At 47.5% G+C, this 21379-nt stretch overlaps 1 long non-coding RNA gene across 1 annotated transcript in view; it reads right to left on the bottom strand.

The window, feature by feature from the left end:
* Positions 1–386: 386 nt before the first annotated feature.
* LOC128701454 (uncharacterized) overlaps positions 387–21379 on the bottom strand; it is an 82960-nt gene continuing 61967 nt past the window's right edge. Inside the window, exon 3 of the long non-coding RNA XR_008408915.2 lies at positions 387–1496. This is a non-coding gene — a long non-coding RNA (uncharacterized lncRNA). The remainder of the gene's footprint in view (positions 1497–21379) is intronic.

The raw sequence follows: 21379 nt of genomic DNA, 5'->3' as shown, positions 1-21379 counted from the left end.
ATTATTATTATTATTATTATAATCAAAAAGAAGCGCTAAGCCACAAACTATTGTAGTAATTATTATAATTAATTGGAGGTGGACATTTCATAGTTCTTGACCCTGTTATATTTTATTACGGTGGTATATGCTTATAATGGCATTATTTCAACCATGACTATGGCCTTTCATTCCTGGCATGTTTTATGGTGGAAGTCTGTATTTATTCAGATAAATTATTAATAATTTATATCTCTGACACAGCGACCGAAATACATCTAGTTATCAGGAAGTGGGTAAACCTGTTAGATCCGGAGGATATTCTCAGTATACATGCCTGGCCACACCTAGAAGTGTCTAAGTGTATGTAGTTTACTTTCATCCCTCCCTCCCTCCCTTCACTCATCCTGTGTGGTAAAATTGCTTCAAGAGTTGTGTTTTCGTTTGATATAACTCCCAAGCGTCACTTTCTCAAGCTTACGTCTCACCACTGCTCTTTCTCCTCTCTTCTTGGCCTCTCAGCCAACTAATTCTGTTTTGCAATCTATACACCGTTCGTCCCTGTCTTGCACTTCCCATGGCATACAGATGCAAACAGTCTGCCTTCAAGAAGCTTTCATCACTGTGAAAGTCGTCTCGCTGATCTATATACTCAAAAGTCATCATATTTTTTCACAGATGGCTTGAAGTGTCGTTTTTTCACGTGTTTATAAAGCGTGTGTACAGAAGCAGCCAAGCAGTAGTAATCAGGCGAGAAATAAATCGTCTGTCATTTTTGAAATTCGTGATATATGCCTTCATGATCAGGAGGGTTAGGTAAGACCTTTGTAGGGCGAGCCGGGAAGTGGGGATAGTGGAGGAGTAGGTTGGTGAGAAGAAGGTTGTGAGTGGAAGAGATAATGCCAGGGCATGTAGGCTTTTATATGGGAGCTCATGGGAAAGACAGACAGAAGAGGACTTTAGATTAAGGATTATCATGTATCATTTATGTGTATGATACACGGATCGTAAAGCAGAAGACTCTCCTTATTCCGCATTTCCATGGTTTTGTAACTAAGTATTCAATGGTATCTCCTCTGGTCCACATAGGTGATGACGACAATGTCTTGTGGGTGGTTTAAAATACTATATCTACAAATCTCAATGGACGGAGGGAGGGAAGGTTTGATAATGGGGAAGCGTTTTGGGGTCTTGGTGAAGCTGGTCGTTTTCCTCCATCAAACATCATTACTTCTCATTCTTTTGACACTTTCAGGTTTAGTTCTCGCCATGATTATAAAAATCCAGGAAAACTAAACCCTCTTCCTATTACTCGCACAGAATGAGAAAGAGAAAGAGAGAGGTCAGTCACCTGATAATAAAGAGACTACAATAATGCTGCTGGTCCTGTTCTTATTACTGTTGTTGCTGCTGGTGTGTCTGCTGCTGCTGCTGTGTCTGCTGCTGCTGATGATGCTGCTGCTTTGTCTGCTGATGCTGCTTTGTCTGCTGCTGATAAGCTGCGTGGACACAACCCACTATAATTACACAGAACAAACTTCTCAATTAAACTAGCATAATGGAAATAAAAACTTAAAAAATAAATATACATGTAAAGGAAAACACATTATGAAACTATAAACATAACGAAAATAAGCACGCACAAACGTTAATAAAAATACGAGCAAATGAAAACAATACCCTTAGTGACCGAGCCATATAGAGTGAGCTGAAGGATGTCTGTACAATCACCAGGCCATATACAACACACAAACAACATCAGTATCTGTCGGAGTAGACAGCCACGCTAGGCATACCAGTGGTAAGGAAGACAGTAAATATGGGAGCCTTGGGAGTTGTCTGCCCTGATTACAAGTCGAATATTTCAACTGCCACCACTAGGTGCGCCGGGTCAACAACTGGACGAGACCTGGGCCTGGATAGTACCGGCGAACCTCATCGAATCGAATCGGATCGAACAACTGGATGGTCTGTCTGTCTGCGTAGTGCAAGTAAATCGATCCGCTTGGAATCGATTTATTAACAGTGCTGTAACTTTTGACTATACCAGTTTATAGGTTTATTGCGTTATTCCATAAGTCCAGCCCCTCTACTTCAGTGGAAGCAAAAGCAATAGTGGAGAGCGCAGCAAGCGTTTCTAAAAGATATAGGAAAATACTGGTTTGGAAATAGAGTAATGGATGAGTGTTACAGTCTACCTAATAGGATCAGTGAAGCTTAAACGTTGGGTAGCTTCAAATGTAAGTTAGATAAATACACGAGTGAGAGGAGTTGGATCTGAGTGGGATTTACACCTGAGTTAATTTGCAATTGAGTAACACTGATAATGAGTTGGGTGAATATTTTCGTTAGTGGGTTTGGGATTGACAAAGACCTGCCTAGTATGGGCCAGTAGGCCTACTTCGATGTTCCTCCTTTATGTTCTTATACCAGTGTTGAAGATCTAGAGACAATCACATGTTGTAAATGGCATAAAATATTCACAAGTTGAAGATTAAGACACATGTGCACATGTGTTTTAACCTTCATCACAGGTGCAGTGTCCAGTTATCACACAGGTGCAGTGTCCAGTTATCACAAAGGTGCAGTGTCCAGTTATCACACAGGTGCAGTGTCCAGTTATCACACAAGTGCAGTGTCCAGTTATCACACATCACAGTTATCACACAGGTGCAGTGTCCAGTTATCACACAGGTGCAGTGTCCAGTTATCACACAGGTGCAGTGTCCAGTTATCACACAGGTGCAGTGTCCAGTTATCACACAGGTGCAGTGTCCAGTTATCACACAGGTGCAGTGTCCAGTTATCACACAGGTGCAGTGTCCAGTTATCACACAGGTGTGCAGTGTCCAGTTATCACACAGGTGCAGTGTCCAGTTATCACACAGGTGCAGTGTCCAGTTATCACACAGGTGTGCAGTGTCCAGTTATCACACAGGTGTGCAGTGTCCAGTTATCACACAGGTGTGCAGTGTCCAGTTATCACACAGGTGTGCAGTGTCCAGTTATCACACAGGTGTGCAGTGTCCAGTTATCACACAGGTGCAGTGTCCAGTTATCACACAGGTGTGCAGTGTCCAGTTATCACACAGGTGTGCAGTGTCCAGTTATCACACAGGTGTGCAGTGTCCAGTGCTCACACAGGTGTGCAGTGTCCAGTTATCACACAGGTGTGCAGTGTCCAGTTATCACACAGGTGCAGTGTCCAGTTATCACACAGGTGTGCAGTGTCCAGTTATCACACAGGTGCAGTGTCCAGTTATCACACAAGTGCAGTGTCCAGTTATCACACAGGAGCAGTGTCCAGTTATCACACAGGTGCAGTGTCCAGTTATCACACAGGTGCAGTGTCCAGTTATCACACAGGTGCAGTGTCCAGTTATCACACAGGTGCAGTGTCCAGTTATCACACAGGTGCAGTGTCCAGTTATCACACAGAGGAGCAGTGACCAGTTATCACAGAGGAGCAGTGACCAGTTATCACAGAGGTGCAGTGTCCAGTTATCACACAGGTGCAGTGTCCAGTTATCACACAGAGGAGCAGTGACCAGTTATCACAGAGGTGCAGTGTCCAGTTATCACACAGAGGAGCAGTGACCAGTTATCACAGAGGTGCAGTGTCCAGTTATCACACAGAGGAGCAGTGACCAGTTATCACAGAGGAGCAGTGACCAGTTATCACAGAGGAGCAGTGACCAGTTATCACACAGAGGAGCAGTGACCAGTTATCACACAGAGGAGCAGTGACCAGTTATCACACAGAGGAGCAGTGACCAGTTATCACAGAGGAGCAGTGTCCAGTTATCACACAGAGGTGCAGTGACCAGTTATCACACAGAGGTGCAGTGACCAGTTATCACACAGAGGAGCAGTGACCAGTTATCACACAGAGGAGCAGTGTCCAGTTATCACACAGAGGTGCAGTGTCCAGTTATCACACAGAGGTGCAGTGACCAGTTATCACAGAGGATCAGTGTCCAGTTATCACAGAGGTGCAGTGTCCAGTTATCACACAGAGGTGCAGTGTCCAGTTATCACACAGATGAGCAGTGACCAGTTATCACAGAAAAGCAGTGACCAGTTATCACACAGAGGAGCAGTGACCAGTTATCACACAGAGGTGCGGTGTCCAGTTATCACACAGAGGAGCAGTGACCAGTTATCACAGAGAAACAGTGACCAGTTATCAAAGAGGTGCAGTGTCCAGTTATCACACAGAGGTGCAGTGTCCAGTTATCACACAGAGGAGCAGTGACCAGTTATCACAGAGGAGCAGTGACCAGTTATCACACAGAGGAGCAGTGACCAGTTATCACACAGAGGAGCAGTGACCAGTTATCACACAGAGGAGCAGTGACCAGTTATCACAGAGGAGCAGTGACCAGTTATCACACAGAGGAGCAGTGACCAGTTATCACACAGAGGAGCAGTGACCAGTTATCACACAGAGGAGCAGTGTCCAGTTATCACAGAGGAGCAGTGTCCAGTTATCACACAGAGGAGCAGTGACCAGTTATCACACAGAGGAGCAGTGACCAGTTATCACACAGAGGAGCAGTGACCAGTTATCACAGAGGAGCAGTGACCAGTTATCACACAGAGGAGCAGTGACCAGTTATCACAGAGGTGCAGTGTCCAGTTATCACACAGGAGCAGTGTCCAGTTATCACACAGAGGAGCAGTGTCCAGTTATCACAGAGGAGCAGTGACCATTTATGACACAGAGGAGCAGTGACCAGTTATCACACAGAGGAGCAGTGTCCAGTTATTACACAGAGGAGCAGTGTCCAGTTATCACACAGAGGAGCAGTGACCAGTTATCACACAAAGGAGCAGTGTCCAGTTATCACACAGGAGCAGTGTCCAATTATCACACAGAGGAGCAGTGACCAGTTATCACACAGAGGAGCAGTGACCAGTTATCACACAGAGGAGCAGTGACCAGTTATCACACAGAGGAGCAGTGTCCAGTTATCACACAGAGGAGCAGTGACCAGTTATCACACAGAGGAGCAGTGACCAGTTATTACACAGAGGAGCAGTGTCCAGTTATCACAGAGGAGCAGTGTCCAGTTATCACACAGAGGAGCAGTGACCAGTTATCACACATAGGAACAGTGACCAGTTATCACACAGAGGAGCAGTGACCAGTTATCACACAGAGGAGCAGTGTCCAGTTATCACAGAGGAGCAGTGACCAGTTATCACACAGGTGCAGTGTCCAGTTATCACACAGGAGCAGTGTCCAGTTATCACACAGAGGAGCAGTGACCAGTTATCATACAGAGGAGCATTGTCCAGTTATCACACAGAAGCAGTGACCAGTTATCACACAGAGGAGCAGTGACCAGTTATCACATAGGTGCAGTGTCCAGTTATCACACAGAGGAGCAGTGACCAGTTATCACACAGAGGAGCAGTGTCCAGTTATCACACAGAGAAGCAGTGTCCAGTTATGACACAGGAGCAGTGACCAGTTATCACACAGGAGCAGTGTCCAGTTATCACACAGGACCAGTGTCCAGTTATCACACAGATGAGCAGTGACCAGTTATCACACAGAGGAGCAGTGACCAGTTATCACACAGAGGAGCAGTGACCAGTTATCACACAGGAGCAGTGTCCAGTTATCACACAGGAGCAGTGTCCAGTTATCACACAGAGGAGCAGTGACCAGTTATCACACAGAGGAGCAGTGACCAGTTATCACACAGAGAAGCAGTGACCAGTTATCACACAGAGGAGCAGTGACCAGTTATCACACAGAGGAGCAGTGACCAGTTATCACACAGAGGAGCAGTGTCCAGTTATCACACAGAGGAGCAGTGTCCAGTTATCACACAGAGGAGCAGTGACCAGTTATCACACAGAGGAGCAGTGACCAGTTATCACACAGGAGCAGTGTCCAATTATCACACAGGAGCAGTGTCCAGTTATCACACAGAGGAGCAGTGACCAGTTATCACACAGGAGCAGTGACCAGTTATCACACAGAGGAGCAGTGTCCAGTTATCACACAGGAGCAGTGTCCAGTTATCACACAGAGGAGCAGTGACCAGTTATCACACAGATGCAGTGTCCAGTTATCACAGAGGTGCAGTGTCCAGTTATCACACAAGTGCAGTGTCCAGTTATCACACAAGTGCAGTGTCCAGTTATCACACAAGTGCAGTGTCCAGTTATCACACAAGTGCAGTGTCCAGTTATCACACAAGTGCAGTGTCCAGTTATCACACAAGTGCAGTGTCCAGTTATCACAGAGGTGCAGTGTCCAGTTATCACACAAGTGCAGTGTCCAGTTATCACACAAGTGCAGTGTCCAGTTATCACACAAGTGCAGTGTCCAGTTATCACACAAGTGCAGTGTCCAGTTATCACAGAGGTGCAGTGTCCAGTTATCACAGAGGTGCAGTGTCCAGTTATCACAGAGGTGCAGTGTCCAGTTATCACACAGGTGCAGTGTCCAGTTATCACACAGGTGCAGTGTCCAGTTATCACACAGGTGCAGTGTCCAGTTATCACACAGGTGCAGTGTCCAGTTATCTCACAGGTGCAGTGTCCAGTTATCACACAGGTGCAGTGTCCAGTTATCACACAGGTGCAGTGTCCAGTTATCACACAGGTGCAGTGTCCAGTTATCACACAGGTGCAGTGTCCAGTTATCACACAGAGGTGCAGTGACAAGTTATCACACAGGTGCAGTGTCCAGTTATTACACAGGTGCAGTGTCCAGTTATCACACAGGTGCAGTGTCCAGTTATCACACAGGTGCAGTGTCCAGTTATCACACAGGTGCAGTGTCCAGTTATCACACAGAGGTGCAGTGACAAGTTATCACACAGAGGTGCAGTGACCAGTTATCACACAGAGGAGCAGTGACCAGTTATCACACAGAGGAGCAGTGTCCAGTTATCACACAGAGGAGCAGTGACCAGTTATCACACAGAGGAGCAGTGACCAGTTATTACACAGAGGAGCAGTGTCCAGTTATCACAGAGGAGCAGTGTCCAGTTATCACACAGAGGAGCAGTGACCAGTTATCACACAGAGGAACAGTGACCAGTTATCACACAGAGGAGCAGTGACCAGTTATCACACAGAGGAGCAGTGTCCAGTTATCACAGAGGAGCAGTGACCAGTTATCACACAGGTGCAGTGTCCAGTTATCACACAGGAGCAGTGTCCAGTTATCACACAGAGGAGCAGTGACCAGTTATCATACAGAGGAGCATTGTCCAGTTATCACACAGGAGCAGTGACCAGTTATCACACAGAGGAGTAAGTGTCCAGTTATCACACAAGTGCAGTGTCCAGTTATCACACAAGTGCAGTGTCCAGTTGTCACACAAGTGCAGTGTCCAGTTGTCACACAAGTGCAGTGTCCAGTTGTCACACAAGTGCAGTGTCCAGTTATCACACAAGTGCAGTGTCCAGTTATCACACAAGTGCAGTGTCCAGTTATCACAGAGGTGCAGTGTCCAGTTATCACACAGGTGCAGTGTCCAGTTATCACACAGGTGCAGTGTCCAGTTATCACACAGGTGCAGTGTCCAGTTATCACACAGGTGCAGTGTCCAGTTATCACACAGGTGCAGTGTCCAGTTATCACACAGGTGCAGTGTCCAGTTATCACACAGGTGCAGTGTCCAGTTATCTCACAGGTGCAGTGTCCAGTTATCACACAGGTGCAGTGTCCAGTTATCACACAGGTGCAGTGTCCAGTTATCACACAGGTGCAGTGTCCAGTTATCACACAGGTGCAGTGTCCAGTTATCACACAGGTGCAGTGTCCAGTTATCACACAGGTGCAGTGTCCAGTTATCACACAGGTGCAGTGTCCAGTTATCACACAGGTGCAGTGTCCAGTTATCACACAGGTGCAGTGTCCAGTTATCTCACAGGTGCAGTGTCCAGTTATCTCACAGGTGCAGTGTCCAGTTATCTCACAGGTGCAGTGTCCAGTTATCTCACAGGTGCAGTGTCCAGTTATCACACAGGTGCAGTGTCCAGTTATCACACAGGTGCAGTGTCCAGTTATCACACAAGTGCAGTGTCCAGTTATCACACAGGTGCAGTGTCCAGTTATCACACAGAGGTGCAGTGACAAGTTATCACACAGAGGTGCAGTGACCAGTTATCACACAGAGGAGCAGTGACCAGTTATCACACAGAGGAGCAGTGTCCAGTTATCACACAGAGGAGCAGTGTCCAGTTATCACACAGAGGTGCAGTGACCAGTTATCACACAGAGGTGCAGTGACCAGTTATCACACAGAGGAGCAGTGACCAGTTATCACACAGAGGAGCAGTGTCCAGTTATCACACAGAGGTGCAGTGTCCAGTTATCACACAGAGGTGCAGTGACCAGTTATCACAGAGGATCAGTGTCCAGTTATCACAGAGGTGCAGTGTCCAGTTATCACACAGAGGTGCAGTGTCCAGTTATCACAGAGGAGCAGTGACCAGTTATCACAGAGGTGCAGTGTCCAGTTATCACACAGAGGTGCAGTGTCCAGTTATCACACAGAGGAGCAGTGACCAGTTATCACACAGAGGAGCAGTTACCAGTTATCACAGAGGAGCAGTGACCAGTTATTACAGAGGAGCAGTGACCAGTTATCACACAGAGGAGCAGTGACCAGTTATCACACAGAGGAGCAGTGACCAGTTATCACACAGAGGAGCAGTGACCAGTTATCACACAGAGGAGCAGTGACCAGTTATCACACAGAGGAGCAGTGACCAGTTATCACACAGAGGAGCAGTGTCCAGTTATCACAGAGGAGCAGTGACCAGTTATCACACAGAGGAGCAGTGACCAGTTATCACACAGAGGAGCAGTGTCCAGTTATCACACAGAGGAGCAGTGACCAGTTATCACACAGAGGAGCAGTGACCAGTTATCACACAGAGGAGCAGTGACCAGTTATCACACAGAGGAGCAGTGACAGTTATCACACAGAGGAGCAGTGACCAGTGACCAGTATCACACAGAGGAGCAGTGACCAGTTATCACACAGAGGAGCAGTGACAGTGTCCAGTTATCACACAGAGGAGCAGTGACCAGTTATTATCATACAGAGGAGCATTGTCCAGTTATCACACAGAAGCAGTGACCAGTTATCACACAGAGGAGCAGTGACCAGTTATCACATAGGTGCAGTGTCCAGTTATCACACAGAGGAGCAGTGACCAGTTATCACACAGAGGAGCAGTGTCCAGTTATCACACAGAGAAGCAGTGTCCAGTTATGACACAGGAGCAGTGACCAGTTATCACACAGGAGCAGTGTCCAGTTATCACACAGGAGCAGTGACCAGTTATCACACAGAGGAGCAGTGACCAGTTATCACACAGAGGAGCAGTGACCAGTTATCACACAGGAGCAGTGTCCAGTTATCACACAGGAGCAGTGTCCAGTTATCACACAGAGGAGCAGTGACCAGTTATCACACAGAGGAGCAGTGACCAGTTATCACACAGAGGAGCAGTGACCAGTTATCACACAGAGGAGCAGTGACCAGTTATCACACAGAGGAGCAGTGTCCAGTTATCACACAGAGGAGCAGTGACCAGTTATCACACAGAGGAGCAGTGACCAGTTATTACACAGAGGAGCAGTGTCCAGTTATCACACAGGAGCAGTGTCCAGTTATCACACAGAGGAGCAGTGACCAGTTATCACACAGAGGAGCAGTGACCAGTTATCACACAGAGGAGCAGTGACCAGTTATCACACAGAGGAGCAGTGACCAGTTATCACACAGAGGAGCAGTGACCAGTTATTACACAAGTGCAGTGTCCAGTTATCACAGAGGTGCAGTGTCCAGTTATCACACAGGTGCAGTGTCCATTTATCACACAAGTGCAGTGTCCAGTTATCACACAGGTGCAGTGTCCAGTTATCACACAAGTGCAGTGTCCAGTTATCACACAAGTGCAGTGTCCAGTTATCACACAAGTGCAGTGTCCAGTTATCACACAAGTGCAGTGTCCAGTTATCACACAAGTGCAGTGTCCAGTTATCACAGAGGTGCAGTGTCCAGTTATCACAGAGGAGCAGTGTCCAGTTATCACAGAGGTGCAGTGTCCAGTTATCACACAAGTGCAGTGTCCAGTTATCGCAGAGGTGCAGTGTCCAGTTATCACAGAGGCGCAGTGTCCAGTTATCACAGAGGTGCAGTGTCCAGTTATCACAGAGGTGCAGTGTCCAGTTATCACAGAGGAGCAGTGTCCAGTTATCACAGAGGTGCAGTGTCCAGTTATCACAGAGGTGCAGTGTCCAGTTATCACAGAGGTGCAGTGTCCAGTTATCACAGAGGTGCAGTGTCCAGTTATCACAGAGGTGCAGTGTCCAGTTATCACAGAGGTGCAGTGTCCAGTTATCACAGAGGTGCAGTGTCCAGTTATCACAGAGGTGCAGTGTCCAGTTATCACAGGTGCAGTGTCCAGTTATCACAGAGGTGCAGTGTCCAGTTATCACACAGGTGCAGTGTCTAGTTATCACAGAGGAGCAGTGTCCAGTTATCACACAGGTGCAGTGTCCAGTTATCACAGAGGTGCAGTGTCCAGTTATCACAGAGGTGCAGTGTCCAGTTATCACAGAGGTGCAGTGTCCAGTTATCACAGAGGAGCAGTGTCCAGTTATCACAGAGGTGCAGTGTCCAGTTATCACAGAGGTACAGTGTCCAGTTATCACAGAGGTGTAGTGTCCAGTTATCACAGAGGTTCAGTGTCCAGTTATCACAGAGGTGCAGTGTCCAGTTATCACAGAGGTGCAGTGTCCAGTTATCACAGAGGTGCAGTGTCCAGTTATCACAGAGGTGCAGTGTCCAGTTATCACAGAGGTGCAGTGTCCAGTTATCACAGAGGTGCAGTGTCCAGTTATCACACAGGTGCAGTGTCTAGTTATCACAGAGGAGCAGTGTCCAGTTATCACAGAGGTGCAGTGTCCAGTTATCACAGAGGTGCAGTGTCCAGTTATCACAGAGGAGCAGTGTCCAGTTATCACACAGGTGCAGTGTCCAGTTATCGCAGAGGTGCAGTGTCCAGTTATCACAGAGGCGCAGTGTCCAGTTATCACAGAGGTGCAGTGTCCAGTTATCACACAGGTGCAGTGTCTAGTTATCACAGAGGAGCAGTGTCCAGTTATCACACAGGTGCAGTGTCTAGTTATCACAGAGGTGCAGTGTCCAGTTATCGCAGAGGTGCAGTGTCCAGTTATCACAGAGGTGCAGTGTCCAGTTATCACAGAGGTGCAGTGTCCAGTTATCACAGAGGTGCAGTGTCCAGTTATCACAGAGGAGCAGTGTCCAGTTATCACACAGAGGAGCAGTGACCAGTTATCACACAGAAGAGCAGTGACCAGTTATCACAGAGGAGCAGTGTCCAGTTATCACGGAGGAGCAGTGTCCAGTTATCACAGAGGTGCAGTGTCCAGTTATCACAGAGGAGCAGTGTCCAGTTATCACGGAGGAGCAGTGTCCAGTTATCACAGAATTGAACAATTCTAAATTTATTAATTTAGTAAATCAGTAAATTTGGACGTATACAGCCTAAACTCTAAAAATCTTCCTTATTTATAAGATGCAGTAGTGTGATTATTTAAATGGTATCCATTACCAACAGGTTGCTAAGACATATGCAACATTTGGATGTCTTTATTCCGAATCGTTTCGCCTGCGCAGTAGGCTTCTTCAGTCGAGTTCAAGGAAGGCATCAGGAGCAGTAGAGATGTAATGATGTAATCAGTCCATTACCCATGAAGATGTAGTTTTGAGGTGGTCAGTCCCTCAGCCTGGAGAAGAGTTCTGCTCTATAGTCTCGAACAATGTGAAGTTGAAGCAACAGTATGGTAGACTTATATACTGTCACAGATACCTAACTGTTGCACATGTTGCACATGTTGCACATGTTGCACATGTTGCACATGTTGCACATATTCACTCTCAGGTTAATTTTAAAAGTAAAACTGTGAATTACACGCTATAATAACAGTCCCAATCTTCTTAGTAGGCGACAACAGTGCGAAAAGTTTGAAGCCGTTCAGAATAGGCTTTCTCAAGCTATCACATGGAAACTATAATGGTTGTTTTCCTGTATATAACTGACTAGTGCGAACAAGCACCTTCCAGTAGTTTCATGAACCTTGTCTTATGGTTCACAAGTGTTGAAAATTTGACGCTGTTGGGATGAGGCATTCTCAAGTTATGTCCGGTTGGTAGCGTCTTCAGCTTATACTCTGAGGTCCGTGGTTCGATTCCCGGTACGGGTGGAAATATTAGCAGTAAAATATGTACTTGGAACTGTTAGTCGACTGGTGTGGGTCGCATCCTGGGGACAAAATTAATGTAAGTTGCTGGAAATGTTTTGCATAACAAGGGTCTCTCTATATAGTATGTTATTGATGTCAGCTGTGGTCTGTATAAACTGTATCATGTATATGCAGAAATAAAGATATGATTATTATTATTATTATTATTATTATTATTATTATTATTATTATTATTATTATTATTATTATTAAGAGATGACTGTATTTAAGTGTATGACCGGCTGAGGAGTGAAACCGTACGGAATTATAATATTTAGACTGAATTCATAACAATTTAGTCGTAAAAATGTGTGTTCTCAACATTCCTTCATTTTTTTCTCAGTATATGATTTCTTTATGATTATTATATAAAAAATTAAGCGAATGAGAGAGAGAGAGAGAGAGAGAGAGAGAGAGAGAGAGAGAGAGAGAGAGAGAGAGAGAGAGAGAGAGAGAGAGAGAGAGAGAGAGAGAGAGAGATTTGAAATTCAGCACAAACACTAGAGTTTATTGGTTTTGTTACTTGCTGAATGTAATATCACTGCTGAGTTGTTGGTATTCAGGATGACCTGGGGCCTGGCCGGACGTGTGGCTCAGACGGTGTTCAACTTACATTCTCTCGCGAGATCCAGAGCAAGGTCACCCCACACCCACCCACACCACCCCGTTTATGACCACCCACACCCTGACCATGACCAACCAAACCACCATCATCACTACCACCAACACCATCACCATAATTATTACTACCCACACCACCATCACTACCTCCACCGCAATCGTTATCATCCTCACCACCACCACTTTCACCAACTGCAGCAGCAGCAACAACAGTGGCAGAAGCAGCAACAGTAGTGGCAGAAGCAGCAACAGTAGTGGCAGAAGCAGCAACAGCAGTGGCAGAAGCAGCAACAGTAGTGGCAGAAGCAGCAACAGCAGTGGCAGAAGCAGCAACAGCAGTGGCAGAAGCAGCAACAGCAGTGGCAGAAGCAGCAACAGTAGTGGCAGAAGCAGCAACAGTAGTGGCAGAAGCAGCAACAGTAGTGGCAGAAGCAGCAACAGTAGTGGCAGAAGCAGCAACAGTAGTGGCAGAAGCAGCAACAGTAGTGGCAGAAGCAGCAACAGTAGTGGCAGAAGCAGCAACAGCAGTGGCAGAAGCAGCAACAGTAGTGGCAGAAGCAGCAACAGCAGTAGCAGAAGCAGCAACAGCATTGGCAGAAGCAGCAACAGTAGTGGCAGAAGCAGCAACAGCAGTGGCAGAAGCAGCAACAGTAGTGGCAGAAGCAGCAACAGTAGTGGCAGAAGCAGCAACAGCAGTGGCAGAAGCAGCAACAGTAGTGGCAGAAGCAGCAACAGTAGTGGCAGAAGCAGCAACAGCAGTGGCAGAAGCAGCAACAGTAGTGGCAGAAGCAGCAACAGTAGTGGCAGAAGCAGCAACAGCAGTGGCAGAAGCAGCAACAGTAGTGGCAGAAGCAGCAACAGCAGTGGCAGAAGCAGCAACAGTAGTGGCAGAAGCAGCAACAGCAGTGGCAGAAGCAGCAACAGTAGTGGCAGAAGCAGCAACAGCAGTGGCAGAAGCAGCAACAGTAGTGGCAGAAGCAGCAACAGTAGTGGCAGAAGCAGCAACAGCAGTGGCAGAAGCAGCAACAGTAGTGGCAGAAGCAGCAACAGCAGTGGCAGAAGCAGCAACAGTAGTGGCAGAAGCAGCAACAGCAGTGGCAGAAGCAGCAACAGTAGTGGCAGAAGCAGCAACAACAGCAGTGGAAGGAGCAGCAAGAACATCAGTGGCAGAAGCAGCAATAACATCAGTGGCAGACGCAACAGCAACACCAGCAGAAGCAGCAAGAACATCCGTGGCATTCACACCTGCAACACCTGCCGTATTATCATCTAAAGATCACACTGAGGACGACCACCAGGGAGACTAAAAAACCAGGCGGTCTGGTGTCTTCCTCGAAGAAGAGCCTCAAGTTCCTGTCTTCACCAGTGGGAGGAACACAAGCAAAAACCCCCCTGCCTTGGCCCACCAGCGGAACTCATTTGTTTAAAGGAAGTTACTTTCAAAGGCCGAGACGTGCTAGGACCATTCTATTCCTGCTCCACGCTCCAACACATGCAAAGGTTACCATGCCTTCCTCTCTGGCTGTCTTGATGCTTGACAGGCTGGATTTCTGGATTCAGCTGCCTCTCATTATACATAAGGGGGATTACCAATAGACCCCTGACTGTCTTCAAGGAGCTGGACAGGCACCTAAAGTCAGTTCCTAACCAGTCTGTGGCTCGTACGTCGGTTTATGTGCGGCCAACAGTAACAGCCTGGTTGATCAAACCCTGATCCACCGCGAGGCCCGGTCATGGACAGGGCTGCGGGGGCGTTGTTCCTTGAAACCCCCTGCAGGTATACTCCAGGTTACTTTGATGGTTGAAAACAGAAGAAAACAGGAGGTACTATGGTGTTTAAAGTCAATATTACGTTAATAAATGGAGAATTTTATCCATCCAACTATTAAAAAAAACTAGAATATTGTTAAATGAAATAAAAGTCCCAATATATGTAGGACAAGATGAAGAAAAAGTAAATTAACGTATATGAGTTACTAGCTTACGTTAACACTGTAAGATTATATACTTGGTGTGTCTCAGTGTATACACCGAGACATACACCAGGTGTGTCTCAGTGTATACACCGAGACATACACCAGGTGTGTCTCAGTGTATACACCGAGACATACACCAGGTGTGTCTCAGTGTATACACCGAGACATACACTTGGTGTGTCTCAGTGTATACACCGAGACATACACCAGGTGTGTCTCAGTGTATACACCGAGACATACACCAGGTGTGTCTCAGTGTATACACCGAGACATACACTTGGTGTGTCTCAGTGTATACACCGAGACATACACCAGGTGTGTCTCAGTGTATACACCGAGACATACACCAGGTGTGTCTCAGTGTATACACCGAGACATACACCAGGTGTGTCTCAGTGTATACACCGAGACATACACCAGGTGTGTCTCAGTGTATACACCGAGACATACACCAGGTGTGTCTCAGTGTATACACCGAGACATACACCAGGTGTGTCTCAGTGTATACACCGAGACATACACCAGGTGTGTCTCAGTGTATACACCGATACATACACCAGGTGTGTCTCAGTGTATACACCGAGACATACACCAGGTGTGTCTCAGTGTATACACCGAGACATACACCAGGTGTGTCTCAGTGTATACACCGAGACATACACCAGGTGTGTCTCAGTGTATACACCGAGACATACACCAGGTGTGTCTCAGTGTATACACCGAGACATACACCAGGTGTGTCTCAGTGTATACACCGAGACATACACCAGGTGTGTCTCAGTGTATACACCGAGACATATACCAGGTGTGTCTCAGTGTATACACCGAGACATACACCAGGTGTGTCTCAGTGTATACACCGAGACATACACCAGGTGTGTCTCAGTGTATACACCGAGACATACACCAGGAGTGTCTCAGTGTATACACCGAGACATACACCAGGTGTGTCTCAGTGTATACACCGAGACATACACTTGGTGTGTCTCAGTGTATACACCGAGACATACACCAGGTGTGTCTCAGTGTATACACCGAGACATATACCAGGTGTGTCTCAGTGTATACACCGAGACATATACCAGGTGTGTCTCAGTGTATACACCGAGACATACACCAGGTGTGTCTCAGTGTATACACCGAGACATACACCAGGTGTGTCTCAGTGTATACACCGAGACATACACCAGGAGTGTCTCAGTGTATACACCGAGACATACACCAGGTGTGTCTCAGTGTATACACCGAGACATACACCAGGTGTGTCTCAGTGTATACACCGAGACATACACCAGGTGTGTCTCAGTGTATACACCGAGACATACACCAGGTGTGTCTCAGTGTATACACCGAGACATACACTTGGTGTGTCTCAGTGTATACACCGAGACATACACTTGGTGTGTCTCAGTGTATACACCGAGACATACACTTGGTGTGTCTCAGTGTATACACCGAGACATACACCAGGTGTGTCTCAGTGTATACACCGAGACATACACCAGGTGTGTCTCAGTGTATACACAGAGAGTTTACTTCAATCGCTATTTTAGGTATTAAAGTATTCTTAACTGGTGGTTAGTAGGTGACATGCAACTTTAATGACCCTCGTTTGGTGGACAGGCTTGAAACCCAATTAACCTTAAAATTAAAATGATCTCCATTAACCAGCGTAAATCACTAGCACTGCTGACGACTATATAGTTGTGGGAGACTGACTGGTGGTAAGACAGTTGTGGGAGACTGACTGGTGGTAAGACACAGTTGTGGGGGACTGGTGGCAAGACAGTTATGGGAAACTGACTGGTGGCAAGACACAGTTGTGGGAAACTGACTGGTGGTAAGACACAGTTGTGGGAGACAGACTGGTGGCAAGACACAGTTCTGGGAGACTGGTGGCAAGACAGTTGTGGGAGACTGACTGGTGGCAAGACAGTTGTGGGAGACTGACTGATGGCAAGACACAGTTGTGGGAGACTGACTGGTGGTAAGACACAGTTGTGGGAGACTGACTGGTGGTAAGACACAGTTGTGGGAGACTGACTGTTGGCAAGACACAGTTGTGGGCGACTGACTGGTGGCAAGACACAGTTGTGGGAGACTGACTTGTGGCAAGACACAGTTGTGGGAGACTGGTGGCAAGACACAGTTATGGAAGACTGACTGGTGGCAAGACACAATTGTGGGAGACTGGTGGCAAGACACAATTGTGGGAGACTGACTGGCGGTAAGACAGTTGTGGGAGACTGACTGGTGGCAAGACACAATTGTGGGAGACTGACTGGCGGTAAGACAGTTGTGGGAGACTGACTGGTGGCAAAACACAGTTGTGGGAGACTGACTGGTGGCAAGACAGTTGTGGAAGACTGACTGGTGGCAAGACAGTTGTTGGAGACTGACTGGTGGCAAGACACAGTTGTGGGAGACTGACTGGCGGTAAGACAGTTGTGGAAGACTGACTGGTGGCAAGGCACAGTTGTGGGAGACTAACTGGTGGTAAGACAGTTGTGGGAGACTGACTGGTGGCAAGACAGTTGTTGGAGACTGCCTGGTGGCAAGACACAGTTGTGGGAGACTAACTGGTGGTAAGACAGTTGTGGGAAACTGACTGGTGGCAAGACACAGTTGTGGGAGACTGACTGATGGCAAGACAGTTGTGGGATATTGACTGGTGGCAATACACAGTTGTGGAAGACTGACTGGTGGCAAGACAGTTATGGGAGACTGACTGGTAGCAAGACACAGTTGTGGGAGATTAACTGGTAGCAAGACACAGTTGTGGGAGATTGACTTGTGGGAAGACAGTTATGGGAGACTGGTGGGAAGACATAGATGTGGGAGACTGACTGGTGGCAAGACAGTTATGGGAGACTGGTGGCAAGACACAGTTGAGGGAGACTGACTGGTGGCAAAACACAGTTGTGGGAGACTGACTGGTGGCAAGACACAGTTGTGGGAGATTGACTGGTGGCAAGACACAGTTATGGGAGACTGGTGGGAAGACATAGTTGTGGGAGACTGACTGGTAGCAAGACACAACTGTGGGAGACTGACTGGTGGCAAGACACAATTGTGGGAGACTGACTGGTGGCAAGACACAGTTGTGGGAGACTGACTGGTGGCAAGACACAGTTGTGGGCGACTGACTGGTGGCAAGACACAGTTGTGGGAGACTGACTGGTGGCAAGACACAGTTGTGGGAGATTGACTGGTGGCAAGACACAGTTATGGGAGACTGACTGGTGGGAAGACATAGTTGTGGGAGACTGACTGGTGGGAAGACATAGTTGCGGGAGACTGACTGGTGGGAAGACAGTTATAGGAGACTGACTGGTGGCAAGACTCAGTTGTGGAAGACTGACTGGTGGTAAGTCACAGTTGTGGGAGACTGGTGGCAAGACACAGTTGTGGGAGACTGACTGGTGGTAAGAAGCAGTTGTGGGAGACTGACTGGTGGGAAGACATAGTTGTGGGAGGCTGACTGGTGGGAAGACATTGTCGTGGGAGACTGACTGGTGGGAAGACATTGTTGTGAGAGACTGACTGGTGGGAAGACACTGTTGTGGGAGACTGACTGGTGAGAAGACAGTTGTGGGAAACTGACTGGTGGGAGGACATAGTTGTGGGAGAATGACTGGTGGGAAGACATAGTTGTGGGAGACTGACTGGTGGCAAGACACAATTGTGGGAGACTGGTGGGAAGACATAGTTGTGGGAGACTGACTGGTGGGAAGACATTGTTGTGGGAGACTGACTGGTGGGAAGACATTGTTGTGGGAGACTGACAGGTGGCAAGACACAATTGTGGGAGACTGACTGGTGGCAAGACACAGTTGTGGGAGACTGACTGATGGGAAGACATTGTTGTGGGAGACTGGTGGGAAGACACTGTTGTGGGAGACTGACTGGTGGGAAGACATTGTTGTGGGAGATTGACTGGTGGGAAGACACAGTTGTGGGAGATTGACTGGTGGAAAGACACAGTTGTGGGAGACTGACTGGTGGCAAGACACAGTTGTGGGAGACTGACTGGTGGCAAGACACAGTTGTGGGAGACTGACTGGTGGCAAGACACAGTTGTGGGAGACTGGTGGCAAGACAGTTGTGAGAGACTGACTGGTGGGAAGACATGGTTGTGGGAGACTGACTGGTGGGAAGACATTGTTGTGGGAGACTGACTGGTGGGAAGACGCACCTGATTGTTAAGATCACCACCACACACCACACTGGCTGTTATGATCACCACCACACACCACACTTTCTGTTAAGATCACCACCACACAGCACACTGTCTGTTAAGATCACCACCACACTCCACACTGTTAAGATCACCACGACACAGCACACTGTTAAGATCACCACCACACACCACACTGTTAAGATCGCCACCACGCACCACACTGTGTTAAAATCACCACGACACACCACACTGTTAAGATCACCACCACACTCCACACTGTTAAGATCACCACGACACACCACACAGTTAAGATCACCACCACACTCCACACTGTTAAGATCACCACGACACACCACACAGTTAAGATCACCACCACACATCACACTGTCTCTTAAGATCACCACCACACACCACACTGTGTTAAGATCACCACGACACACCACACTGTTAAGATCACCACCACACCACACTGTGTTAAGATCACCCCCACACACCACACTGTCTGTTAAGATCACCACCACACACAACACTGTCTGTTAAGATCACCACCACACACCACACTGGTTGTTAAGATCACCACACACCACACTGGCTGTTATGATCACCACCACACACCACACTGGCTGTTAAGATCACCACCACACACCACACTGGCTGTTATGATCACCACCACACATCACACTGGCTGTTAAGATCACCACCACAGAGTTAAGATCACCACCACACAGCACACTGACTGTTAAGATCACTACCACACACCACACTGGCTGTTAAGATCACCACCACACACCACACTGTCTGTTAAGATCACCACCACACACCACACTGTGTTAAGATCACCACCACACACAACACTGTCTGTTAAGATCACCACCACACACCACACTGGCTGTTAAGATCACCACACACCACACAGGCTGTCATGATCACCACCACACACCACACTGGCTGTTATGATCACCACCACACATCACACTGGCTGTTAAGATCACCACCACACAGTTAAGATCACCACCATACACCACACTGTCTGTTAAGATCACTACCACACACCACACTGGCTGTTATGATCACCACCACAAATCACACTGGCTGTTAAGATCACCACCACACAGTTAAGATCACCACCACACACCACACTGTCTGTTAAGATCACTACCACACACCACACTGGCTGTTAAGATCACCACCACACACCACACTGTTAAGATCACCACCACACACCACACTGTTAAGATCACTGCCACACCACACTGTCTGTTAAGATCATCACCACACACCACACTGTTAAGATCGCCACACACCACACTGTCTGTTATGATCACCACACACCACACTGTCTGTTAAGATCACCACCACACACCACACTGTCTGTTAAGATCACCACCACACACCACACTGTCTGTTAAGATCACCACCACGCACCACACTGTCTGTTAAGATCACTACCACACACCACACTGGCTGTTAAGATCCCCACCACACACCACACTGTTAAGTTCACCACCACACACCACACTGTCTGTTAAGATCACCGCCACACACCACACTGTCTGTTAAGATCACCACACACCACACTGTTAAGATCGCCACCACACACCACACTGTCTGTTAAGATCACCACCACACACCACACTGTTAAGATCACCACCACACACCACACTGTTAAGATCACCACACACCACACTGTCTGTTAAGATCGCCACCACACACCACACTGTCTGTTAAGATCAGCACCACACACCACACTGTCTGTTAAAATCACCACTACACACCACTCTGTCTGTTAAGATCACCACCACACACCACACTGTTATGATCACCACACACCACACTGTTAAGATCACCACCACACACCACACTGTCTGTTAAGATCACCACCACACACCTCACTGTCTGTTAAGATCACCACCACACACCACACTGTCTGTTAAGATCACCACCACACACCACACTGTGTTAAGATCACCACCACACACCACACTGTTATGATCACCACACACCACACTGTTAAGATCACCACCACACATCATACTGTCTCTTAAGATCACCACCACACACCACACTGTGTTAAGATCACCACCACACACCACACTGTCTGTTAAGATCACCACCACACACCACACTGTCTGGTAAAATCACCACCACACGCCACTCTGTCTGTTAAGTTCACCACCACACACCACACTGTCTGTTAAGATCACCACCACACACCACACTGTTAAGCTCACCACCACACATCATACTGTCTCTTAAGATCACCACCACACACCACACTGTGTTAAGAACACCACCACACACCACACTGTC

Source organism: Cherax quadricarinatus, chromosome 72 (assembly GCF_038502225.1).
Source record: "Cherax quadricarinatus isolate ZL_2023a chromosome 72, ASM3850222v1, whole genome shotgun sequence".
Classification (NCBI taxonomy): Eukaryota; Metazoa; Arthropoda; class Malacostraca; order Decapoda; family Parastacidae; genus Cherax; species Cherax quadricarinatus.
The sequence above is the reverse complement of the archived record's forward strand: the minus strand, read 5'-3'. Positions and strand labels throughout refer to the sequence as shown.